Source organism: Amphiura filiformis, chromosome 16, assembly GCF_039555335.1.
Source record: "Amphiura filiformis chromosome 16, Afil_fr2py, whole genome shotgun sequence".
Taxonomy (NCBI): Eukaryota; Metazoa; Echinodermata; class Ophiuroidea; order Amphilepidida; family Amphiuridae; genus Amphiura; species Amphiura filiformis.
In genome coordinates this window covers 3718148-3731073 of record NC_092643.1, presented here as the reverse complement: position 1 = coordinate 3731073, position 12926 = coordinate 3718148, and positions in this window count along the sequence as shown.

Below are 12926 nucleotides of genomic sequence, written 5' to 3'. Positions count from 1 at the left end.
CCTTCTACATATCTAATAAAACCATCCCAGTATAGAAGCCAGCAGCAGTTTTCTTCCTGATATGATCTTGAAGGTGAATGAGGCAAGTTTCAGATGAGTATGATCCTCTGAAGCCAGATTGGAATTCATAAAGGAATTTATTTTCAAATAGGAATTTGCTCAATTGAAAAAAGACAGCCTTTTCTAAAATTGTGGAAACAACTGAGAGAATGTTAACAGGTCTATAATTTCCTGCATCCAGACTGCTCTTCTTTTTGTCGAGAGGGATGACTTTTGCCAATTTCATTTGAGTTGGAACAATGCCGGACCGAAGAGAAAGGTTGATAATGAAAGTGATTGGCCCTTTAATAGCCACAGCCGCATCTTTGATAAAAACGGGCCTAAAGGTTGTCAAGTCCATTGCTCTTGCTTGTATTAAGACTGTTTAGTTCCTCAAGAATAAACTCCTCACAAACCTCGCAAAGCCCAAACAGCAGGGTGAGTGGTATTTTTTTTTTTTTTTTTTTTTTTTTTGACAGCCATAGTGTTACTGTCTATGGTTTATTCCTGTACTTGAGTCCGGTGGGGAAGAAAACATACAAAATAACCACCGGACCCTTCACAAAACTTTCCTGACAGCAAAGACTATAATTGTTATATATTATTATATATTATATAGGTATACATATAAAACCTTTAAATAGGGCCTATACTATAATTATTACACATTATGATACTTAAATGATTAACAAAAAAGATTAACAAAGAATTTTTATTTAACCAATTAACCAGTGCAGAGACTTCGCCATAGTTGCCATTTTTTCGAAAACTTGTTAAGCTCTAAATTACATGCTGCTTGATATTTCAGGATATTATAATAATGTTTAATTTCTTGTTTAAAAGCGTTTAAATCTGGGTATTGTTCCATCATCTTTGCTCTATAGATATGGAATTTTGCCATTGTCATTATAAGGGTTAAAGTCAAATCAAATTTAGAACCAAATAGAATTGTCAAGGTAGACATTTCCAATTCCACATTAGTTTGTTCTTTTATCCATAATTTAATGGTATTCCAAAATATTTGGGAGACCTGACAATTTACAAAAAGATGCTTAATTGTTTCCGGGTTACCCTTACAAAATGTACATAAATCATCCTCCCTTACATTAAATTTTAGCAACAGACTATTTGTTCCTAAAATCCTTTGGTTAATTCTATATTGGAACCATCTATACTTCGAATCAACAGAAAACTTGAAATTTAAAAGACATAATTTTTTCCACTCCTCATTTTCTATATCAACATCTATTTTCCACTTATTACCCGATTGTTTCATTCTCTTAGCCCCTACAAAGACATCGTAGAATAACTTACAACCTTTACGATATTTGAACAATAAGTCCATATTACTAGATCTAAAAGGTGAAACTAATTTTGTCCCTTTTAACTTGTTAATATTGAAATTTGACTGAATTGCTCTTATAATACCATTGTATTCAAGGAAGTTTGTTTTCACCTTATACATTTCTTCAAAATCATCTTTTGACATAAAAGTCCCATTTTCTGTCAGTAAATCATTTATAAAAAGAACCCCCTTTTCCTTCCAATGAACATAATGAATTGAATTACCCCCAATTTTGATTTTATCATTCCACCACAGGTACTGCTTTGCAATACGATTGAAATCTAATTCACCATAATTAACAATATTTATCAATGAGGACCAAGAAAAAAATACGTCATACCAGAAATTATTGTCTACCTTATTTTTCGTTGCATTAAATCGGAGTAGACCTGTAGAGCAAATATCGTTAGTCTTCACATTCAAACATAAATTTGACAATTTTATCCATTTTTTGTCACCTTGAATAACCCTGCGTATCCAATTTATTTTTAGTGCATTTATATGAGATTCGACATCTGGCATTTTAACTCCTCCATTCTCATAATCTTGTACAAACTGAGATCTTTTTTATTTTATCCGGTTTCCCATTCCAAACATATTTAAAAATGATGTCATTAACTGTTTTGATAAAATCTATGCTCGGATTTGGAAGCATCTGCGCAATATAACTGATCTTAGGAAGAACCAACGATTTTACCACTACAACTCGACCCAATACAGTAAGATTCCTTTTTTTCCAATTGGAAATCATCTTTTTCATCAGTACAAGTGATTTTTCATAGTTCTGTTTAACCATTTGCACCAAATCAGTATTGAAAGAAATTCCTAAAAATCAAAATTGCCCTCAAAATTCCAATTTAGTTTTTTATTTTCATTAATTTTTGTGATTCTATTTTTATATTATCCTATCCATACTGCCACTGTTTTATCAGTATTAATTTTCAAACCAGATATTTCACGAAAAATATTCAAAGGTTCTAATATCAAGGTTGTGTCGTCTGCGTATTGTGTAATTTTAAAATTCATGTCATTTACTTTTATTCCTTTTATGTTCTTATTTTCTTTTATCATTAAAGCTAAAATTTCCGCACATAAAACAAAAATATATGGCGAAAGCGGATCGCCCTGTCTACAACTACCAGTAGACTTCGGTTGTATATATAAATGCGCATAATATAAATGCGCACGTGACCAGATGGCCAGCGCCATATTTGCATTACATCACTGTCAATCACTGAAATGGCGATCATTGAAGGAGTGGCTACAGTTGTGACCTTGTTTCGTGGCTAGCACTGGCAAGGAACATTGGCTGGAGGTTCGATGCTATAAATTTGCAAGGATAAATCATGGATATCAAAGGATCATGATTATTGCACAGCACCCCCCCATGTACAAACATAACTAATGTTTATTTGTTTATTTTTATTTATTTATTTATTTATTTATTTATTTATTTATTTATTTATTTATTTATTTATTTATTCGACGAAAAACGAAAACCCTGTTCTATTTTGAACAAATTGGGAAACAAATATTTCCTGTACAAATGAATGCCGACCCCAAATTTCGGAAATTTCAGGACAATTTTTTTTGTATTTTCTCAAATTGAAATTTATTTACAGATTTTTGTGATTTTTTGGGTTATTTAATTTTTTTTTTAAATACCAACCGACCGACCGACCCTACTTGAAAGGTCAGTTCGCCCGTAGAACAGGGTTTCTCTCTTTCTCGCCTTACTTATAATTTTATAAATATTATTTGTCCCCCCCCTTCCCCCAAAACCACCCTCCCCCTTTTACACTCATAAATTAATTGTTTTTATGCTAACTTTCCCCTTCCGTGTAAAGTAAAACTTTATAAGCCGGTTGAATCAAACTGAACAAAATTGACGTATACAATTACAATATAATACCATGACAATAATGTGTATAACGGATCTAACTTACTAGCTGAATAAACCTCAAAGCATGGATCACATACGTGATTGTACGTCAAATAACGTATGAGCGTGATGTATAGTATACGAGTCTTCCTCAACAGCTTACAGCCGGGATGATTAGATCATGTACAGTCATCTACGTGTTTATACGTCAAAGGTTGACAAAGGACGTACAGATTACCGATTTAGCATGGGGACACAAAAAAGGTGCTTAAAAACACATTTTGAATTTGTTTTTTGTCCATTTGCGAGCGAATGAGTAAGTTCGAGTTGATGAGGTCGGGCGGGGACATCTAGCCTATTAGTTTGAGAGGGTCATTATGCCGAAAAGGGCTAAAGTTATAGTTTCCTCAATTTACGTTATAGTTAAAATTAGGGTCAGAGTTATGTTCATTGGCGGCACTACGGGGGGAATACTTATCTTGACTCCCAAATAAATAAATCCATGACCCCTTCCTTCCGAAGAAAATGACAGCCCCTAAGTTCCCTACGTGCAAACATTATCAAATAACATCATCGGCAGCTACCCAGTTCTGACCTTAATGCCAGTAAGAATCACATTTCGTCATCAATATGGCCAATTGCCACGCCCATTTAGCACGGAAATAATGAAATATAGCTTTTTAAATCAGCTATATCTAGCTTTTCCGTCATAATTTTTTTTTTTCCGTAATGGAAAATCCAAATAAAGTGTTTATGTTTCGGGTCAAATTATTTTGCCCTTTGCAATCAATGCCACTATTTTGCAAAGCCAATTTTCCTTGTAACCTGTCATTTTCGCCTATACTTTTGCGTGTGGAATTTGTGCACATCCGGGTACCTTACATCGTTGAACACGGTATGGCGACTTGTAGATGTCACGTGCGCATTTATATATGCGCATTTATATATATACCCGAAGTCCACTGACTACGCTGTATTTGAAACGGTTTTGAAATATTCCCATTTATTATTACTGACGAAGAAGCATTCTTATATAGGGTTTCAAACCATCTACAAATATCTGTCCCAAAATTAAAAGCTTTTAGAGTTTTAAATATAAAATCATGTGATACCGTGTCAAATGCTTTTTCAAAATCTATGAGTAATAGCAGACCAGGTATTTTATGAATATCTGTATAATTTAACAAGTCATAGAGAAGGCGAATATTTTCGCCTATAAATCTGTTTGCAACAAAACCAGTCTGGTCTTCCGAAATTAGATGGTTTAAAACTGATTTTACGCGGTTAGCAATACAAGCAGATGCTAACTTATAGGAAACATTTAAGAGTGATATAGGCCTCCAGTTCTTTAGGAAATGACGAGGTTTATCCCCTTTGGTAGAAGAGTAACATGACCAATTTTTGTTCTTTTGTAAGAGAACCTTTCCTAAAACCTTCATTTAACGACCGAAGAAGAAAAATGGAAATGTCGTCCCAAAACATTTTATAAAATTCTACTGTAAAACCATCTGGGCCAGGAGTTTTGTTATTTTTCATATTTTTTAAAGCAATTGAGAGCTCAGACAAATCCAGCTCACCTTCTAAATTATTTGACTGCATTTGCGTTAGTTTGTTGAAACATAAATTTAGATCATCAATATTGACATTGTTTTTTTCTTCCTTTTCTTTGTACAAAGTTTTGTAAAATAACAAAATTTCTTTTTCAATCTCTTCCTGAGATGTTGCCTCTGTGTTATCTTTCTTAGTAATTTTACATATTTGTTTATTTACAGTTTATTTTTTCAAGGTTAAGAAAATATTTGGAAGGTTTCTCCCCTTCTTCTATCCATTTAGCTTTTGATCGAACAAAACAACCTTTAATTTTTCTAGTACGCAGCTCTTCGAGCTCTTGTTTAGCGGCATTAAGTTCCCTCATTACTGAATCGACGTTTTGGTTATTTAAAGCCGTTTCTTCACATATCTTCTCCAGATGTTGTATCAAATTGTCAAGTGTTTCTTCTGTTTTATCTAAGTCTTTCTTTCTTTTGGATGAAAATGCCAAAGTAGCACCTCTAATTTCCAATAATAATGTTTCAAAGAACAGCTGGTCCTCGATAGTAAGAACTAACGTCGACGGATTAATATCATTTATATATTCTCTATCATAAGGGGAGGCCGCATATATTTTCTTCACCTTAGTAATCGAATCTTTAACAATATTTACATATTCCTCTTCTTTAAGCAATTCATTATTCAATTTCCAAGATCCCCGGCCATTTTTAATATTATTACCTTTACTTAGGCCAATGATCACCATAGAATGGTCAGTTCTGTAACCAGGTGTTATATCAGCAAAATAGATCAAATTGAGCAATTCAGAGGAAATCAAAAAGAAATCTAATCTGGCTTGTTTTATTGGATTATTTTTTCTCCAAGTAAAACGTCTAATATTTGGATTCAGAACTCTCCATGGATGGCATATTTCCATGTCTTCTTTTATATTAAGAACCATTTCTTTTGCTTTCGGGTTATTAATATTTACATAATTGAAAGTATCCATTTCTTGATTCTGGACTAAATTAAAATCTCCGCATATAATAGAGTAAGGGTTTCCAAAAGTTTCCACAACCTCTTTTACACGACTATAGAAATATGGCTGATCATCATTTGGCCAACATAAAGTGATATCTATGGATAACAAAGTAATATCAAGCACAATCCAATTTCCAACATGATCACGCTGTATATTCCGCACCTTAAAATCAAAATTATTGTTCATCAAAATTGCCACACCTCTTGAGTTGGTAGTGTGACCTGCTATATAAATCTCATAACCCCATTCAGACCTGACCATATTTTCAAATTTTTGGTCCCAATGTATATCCTGAAGACAATATATCGAAAATGTCTTTTTCCTTAGATAATTAAAAACATCACGTCTCTTGACTTTATCATTCAATCCCCTGCAATTTACAGAACATATTTTAACTGAGCTATCCATATGCAAAACATTTATTTAATTTAGATTGATCATGTATAAGAAGCCAAAACTGCGTATAGTACATTTCATATAAATTAAGCTGTCGCTTTCTGATACCAGAGAAAAAACAAAAACAAAACAGGGTGAGTGGTATTGCAAGTTCTGCGCTGCACTCCTTCAGGACTCGTGTATGGATTTTATCAGGACCAGTAGCTTTATCTGGTTGCAGATTCCTGAGACGCTTCCTAACATCTTTGACCTTGATGGCTACCTTTTCTATTGAGCATGTTGTTGAATGCTGAACTTGATGTATATCTTCAATACGAAAGGTCAAAATTTTAAATTGATGGTCGGTTTTTCATCCCAATCCCAGTTATGTACACTTTAACGTTTACTTCGAGGACTGTTAAATGTCAAAAATATAAATTTTTAATAATTTGCCATAAACTTCGCATTATATCGCCAATTTCAAAAAATGCAATTTGGTGTGTTTGATGGGCTCTCAGGTCCCACAAAAATACTGTGCAAACGTCGCTATCCGAGCCCTTAAGGTGCCCTTTCCCCCATTTGTGCTATTTGTGAAAAAAAGACCTTAACTTGTTTTCTTGTTTCTTTTGTGCGTGGGTGATATACAACTTTTATAGAAGTGGCATCCGGCAAGGACTTAATGGACAGAGCAGCCGCAAATGGCTGATCTAACCATTTATTTTTATGTGCCGATGATTTACTGAAAAAGTTTATAATCTACCAAACCATTTGAACTTGATTACTATACCGCAAAACTAATACAACATCCCATACTTGCAAGGAAACATTTATGTAAATTTTGATTAGCAATAACGGGGACTGATAAGAACTAATCAACATGTGGCTTTCAATACAATCCCTTGTACGAATTGAATAGCTATGATACTCGTATATATGTTTATTTATGATTTGTTTCCCTTATCTTCACTGTACCAAATTTTGAAAGCTGTAATGAGTGAAATTGACAAACTCAATGTTATCTTTAGGCTTCATGTGGAGAATGGACCGGTTATTTTGATGTAGAGTAGGAAGCCCAAAATTAATATCGCCCTGAAGACAATGCAGATTATTTTATACTGCTTTGAAATCTGTATCAGCAGTGTAGCCGTTAAATAAAATGTACCCTCAAATATTATACATTTCAGCAGCCTCAAATGTTTTGGTTTGCAGGTCAATTTTATGCATGAAATCGCATAACAATAAATGGAACTAACAGAGAACAAATAATATTACTTACGGATTTTCAACTCAATTGAATGTGTGTACTGAATGTTATACCAATTTCACACAAGCAGTTTGCTAACCGATTTACACGTACATGGCGATTACTGATAGCTATGAAAAGTTCCTTAATTAAAATGATGACTGTGAATGATCTACATGTAGAACGTCTAATATCCATATAGACGAATCCAAAATCAGTGCATGATATTCCTTACACCAGAACGGGTCAACTGTGGAATTTCCACTTACAAATTGTGGCAGTGCATCTTGCACCAGCCCGGCTTTCCTTTGAAATTGCACTAAGTAATTTATGTTAAGTATACATGTAGTGATATTTACTTCCTCGAAGATTGCACTGAACCGTGCAAAATGTATGGCGCAATAATTTGCCGGATGGTGTTTATGTAAATGTTTAAAGTAGGACTTGAACCGGGAAAACTTCTGCTTTGATTTATTACGTCCAATCAAATTGGCATACTAAAATGTTGTGTAGCCAGGATTTTCAGAGAGAGCGAAATGGTCCCAAATGGTCCAAAAAGGCCTAAAAAGCAATTTTGTGCATGCAATCACTTTATATTTATAGATATTATCAACTTGCGCACCTTGCGTCCTCAGGCTCAGGTATGCATCATTAATATTTTCATGTTCCTATATTATAAACCAAAAAGTATGACTTTGGTTATGTATAAATACTTCTTTTTAGAAACCAATATAAGGTTTCGCTATCTGGGCTGTTAAAATATATAATTAAGAAGAGCAGAAGAGTTCCTAATTTAATAGAGCAAGGTTTAAGTTTTAACCAGGTTATTACTGGAAGCAGGTACCGTCTGTGCCCTTCACTTTTTATAATCCATTAATTTCACACGAACGGATTTGTTTCAGGATTTGTTTCTTTACAACTTCGCGCGTATTTTTTTAAAGATTGATTAGGTCAGATGTGATGTCTCTTATTTTTTGAAAATTGCTCATGTTCTACAAAACCAACTGTTTTACAGACATGTACATGGTGCCCCTGAAAGAACCCTATCGTCGGGAACTGATTTTGTGGGTACTTTAACGCATAAACCAAACGTAAATAAATAACTGGTGATGTTGAGAAACATATCAGCTATCACATACTTTTGAATTTTGACAATTGACCGTTCCGTTTTGAAATAAAAGAATTTTACGAAACTACCTCATTTTCAAGCCTTTCCACGGAGTAAATCAATGACAACATGCTAGTAGAAGTCCATCCTGTAGAGTTCGTGACCAACTCATAGAACAAAGATTTGAAAGTTATTTTGGGATCTTTGATTGATTCTGAATCATGCATTTCGCGAGGGCCGATTTTCAACATTTTAAAAACATTTTTGAAAATGTTGTTGTAGTGTGTTTTCATACAAAACGTTCTAAAAACGTTTTCGTGCCTTTATAAAACCCGAAATTAATGTTTTTACCAAAACCAAAAAACCCAAATATAACCTGTTTAAAATGGTTTTAAAACATTTTGTTTGCTGGGTACGTCTTATGGTTCGTGTTTTACTTACGATTGTGAAGTCTATGTCCTTTAATTTAATATTTTCAGTGGAAGTTGTCTTATAAGTGACTGAGAAGCTTACTCCGTCGGCAGACCATTCTATGGTAACTTTTAGTTTCAGAGGCAAACTTCAAAGTTTGCCCAATCTCCGCAGAACTTTTTATCAATATGACCGTGCTGATGTTAATCAATTAAATAATCTTATTTTAAATACAGACTGGGACAATGTTTTTCATGATGACTGGCCTATTGATGTAGCCATGAACTCTCTCACAGAAACTTTTTTCTCATATTTAAATAAAAGTATTCCCAAAGTCACAAAAAGCGTAAGTTTAAACCTTGGTTCTCAAGAGATCTGAAGCGCATGAGTACCAAAAAACAAAAAGCGTACCACAGAGCTAAGCGCACTGGGAACCAAACCGACTGGGATGCGTACTGTACTTTAAATAATCAATTCTCTTATGCCAAAAACAGGCTTATTATAATAGTTCCCACTGGGAAGCCAAATTTGCAAAGAATGATAATTTGAAGAGCTTTTGGTCTTTTGTTCGATCCCAACGTGCTGAACCAGATTCTCGTTCTTTTGTTATTGATGGTGCCCAGTCATCAAATCCCTCTGTTATAGCTAATGGCTTCAACCAACTGTTTGCTAGTTATTTCACCAATTCCAATGTCAGAGAGATAACATCACCTGTACTTGATGTTCCTACCATAAGTCACATTATTATATCTAATGGCATGGTGCTTAAAAAAATCAAGTCTCTGTCCCCTGATAAAGCAGTTGGCCCTGATGCTATATCTTGTCGTATGTTAAAATTGTGTGCTTATTCCATCAGCCCTATTCTTACTCGTATTTTTAACATGTCTATTTCCAGTGGTACTCTTCCTTCTTGTTGGAAGACAGCAAATGTTGTCCCTGTATATAAAAAAAGGTAATCGGTGTGATCTTAAAAACTATCGCCCGATTGCTCTCACATCCATTGTTGTTAAAATGTTGGAGAGCATTGTTTCCGACCATATACGCAGTCACCTTTTGAATAATTGCCTTTTGTATTCAGACCAGCATGGTTTCTCTCCGGGTAAATCGTGCACCACTGCCCTGAGTGAGGCTGTCTGCGAATGGAATAAGATCCTGGACCGTCGCACAAGCCCGACTCCGCGAGTTGATTTAATTTCTGTTGACTACAGTCGTGCTTTTGATTCCATCTCTCATGCAGTTCTTTTAGAAAAACTCCACCGCACGTATGGTTTTAGAGGTCCACTTTTGAACTGGATCTCTTCTTTTATTTTAAACCGCAAGCAAAGAATTGTTTTTCGTGGCCATCAGTCTTGGGGCCACTTCTTTTTACACCAATGATCTTCATCTGCATTTAAATTCCAAAGTTAATCAATATGCTGATGATAGTTTTATTTCCGCACAATTAACAATGATTCTGATGTTGCTATTCTCCAAAATGATTTGAATACACTCGATTGCTGGTCGGAAAACAATGCTCTTCAGTTAAATCCTCTGAAATGTCAAGTTATGTGTATTTGCCGTCGCAGAAAGAAACCTTCACCAGTTTATTATGTTTCAAATACCCAGCTTTCAGAAGCTTCTAGTCTACGTCTCCTTGGGGTTCAGGTATCTTCTGACCTCTCTTGGAATGAACATGTGTCCAATGTTACAAAAAAGTGCAATAGACTCATAGGCTTCCTCAGGACTGTTGTTGGTAAACAAAATCAAAACATCCTGCTCACACTTTATCGTTCTCTTGTTTTACCGGTCATAGATTTTTGTTCACCAGTTTGGTTTGTATATCGTAAAAATCACATTAATAATTTGGAACTTATCCAAAGGAGGGCATCAAGATTTATTTTGGGTCAGAGAAGGGGGGATCAATCTTACAGGGAGCGTCTTCAACAACTCAATCTTATGGATCTTAATAACAGGAGGAAATATTTATCTATTTGTTTTGCTTGCCAGTGTATTTCAAATTCAAATGTCTTTCATTTCAGCAACTGGACTGTAAACATTCGCCATCTTGACAATTTGCTTTTTAACAATCACATCACCCCAAAACCGATAGTTTTAAATATACCATCAGTGTCAATTTTCCCCGTCTTTGGAATGCACTTCCAGTGTCCATTAGGGATCAGTTTACTTTTATAAAAATATGAGGCCATTCAAAAGCCACCTTAAAACACATTTTATTGAAATGACTATGCAAGAGCTGGAGCTGGACTCCTAAATTTTATGTTATTGTTGATGAAATATGTGTAATGTGTAATATGTAACTTATTCTAAATGTGCAATATTTAATACTTAATATTTATGTCTTGAGTTCACTTGTCTCGGTGGGTTGGAGGGGTCACACCCCTTAGGTGATAGTGTTCACGCTCCTGGCTCCTCCTGGCTAGCCTACCGGGAAAATCTTTTATAATTTTTATTTTATGACATGCTTTGTATGTGTATTTTTGATGTATTTTAGCCAGTTATGTAAAATAAATAACACTTATGAAATGTGTCACGGTATGTGTAGTGTGTAGTTTCTATAACAGTCAACACCATATTTAGAAACGAAACACTATAGTGTCCATGTCACCTAAACACAACATGTTTATTGAATAAGTTCATCAGGTTTGTTGCTTAAATAAACGGAAAGACATCTTAGCTTGACAAAACCAAGTGAATTTTTACTCACAACAACATTTCGTCCTTCACATCGGAGGACTTCATCAGGTATGACTGAGTATGGTCATCTGATCCAGTTTCCCGGGAGATTGGTTTCCAGTGATGTTTAGACTCATTTCTAGTCTTTAATAGCTTTGCCATTATGCTATTCACCATGTACTGTTAATACATGTTTGGCTGCTACATTGGAATTTCCCATATAATTGTGTAGGTCCTGTGGGTTCTTGAGTTATGTTGTAAAGAGGGCTGAAACAACACCACTTTTGTAAAACTCATTACCAACAATAAATCAAAAATTTTATCAAATGTTGAGATATCAAAATCAACATCATCTTTATTTCTAATAGTTTTAACCATATCATCCCAAAGGGTTTGATGATCTCACAATCACAAAAAACATGGGTTATTGTTTCAGGCATCTTATTACAAAAGGTACATTCCGGACGAACGTGTAAGTTATACGTGCCCTTCCAGTGTTGAAGAAATCTCCTGGTCAGTGGCAGATTTAAGCTGTCAGCAAGTCAGCAGTTGCTGACAAGGCCCCCCTGCCATTTTGGCCAAAGGGCCCCCCTGCTTTTTTTTTTCTTTTTTTTTCTGCAAGGTTCCAGGGTGCGGTGGGTAGAATAGAAACGAAAAGGTTATATATTTACCCGTACGTGCAAGAGGCCAGTCTATTTATGCCCGCATTTACGATTCTTGGGTTGCTTCTCCTTCTCCTCTATCCACATGAATGTCAAGGCTATAGCAGCCCTAAAACTAAAAAAGATACCAGACCCGGTATGTAGGGCCCTACCCCGAAATGTTTTATTTTGCCCGTATGTAGGGCCCTACCCCGAAATGTTTTATTCTGCCATTTTGGCCAAAGGGCCCCCTGCAATACAAGCAAGAGGTCAAAGGTCAAGGGCCCCAGGGGCCCAAATTTAATATTTGTGAATACAGTTTCTATTGAATCAGGATTACGAGTTGGTACGCTGATAATCCTAGAACATTATACATTCTCAAAATACAAGTAGGTCATAGTATGGGTCCGGGGCCCCAGGGCCGGATTTACCTTAGAGCCAGATGGGCCCGGGCCAAGGGCCCCAAATATTGCCCTTTCATCTTCCTTTTCAGCCCAAAAACACCATGTTTTGGGCCAAAATAGGTAAAATTGCAAGCGCGTACTGGCCAGTTATACAGCCTGTCTCAACAAAAATTGTGCAAGTGAAAAGCGCTCTCTGTGGCAATTAGAAAATACCTTTGTGATATAATGCTTAC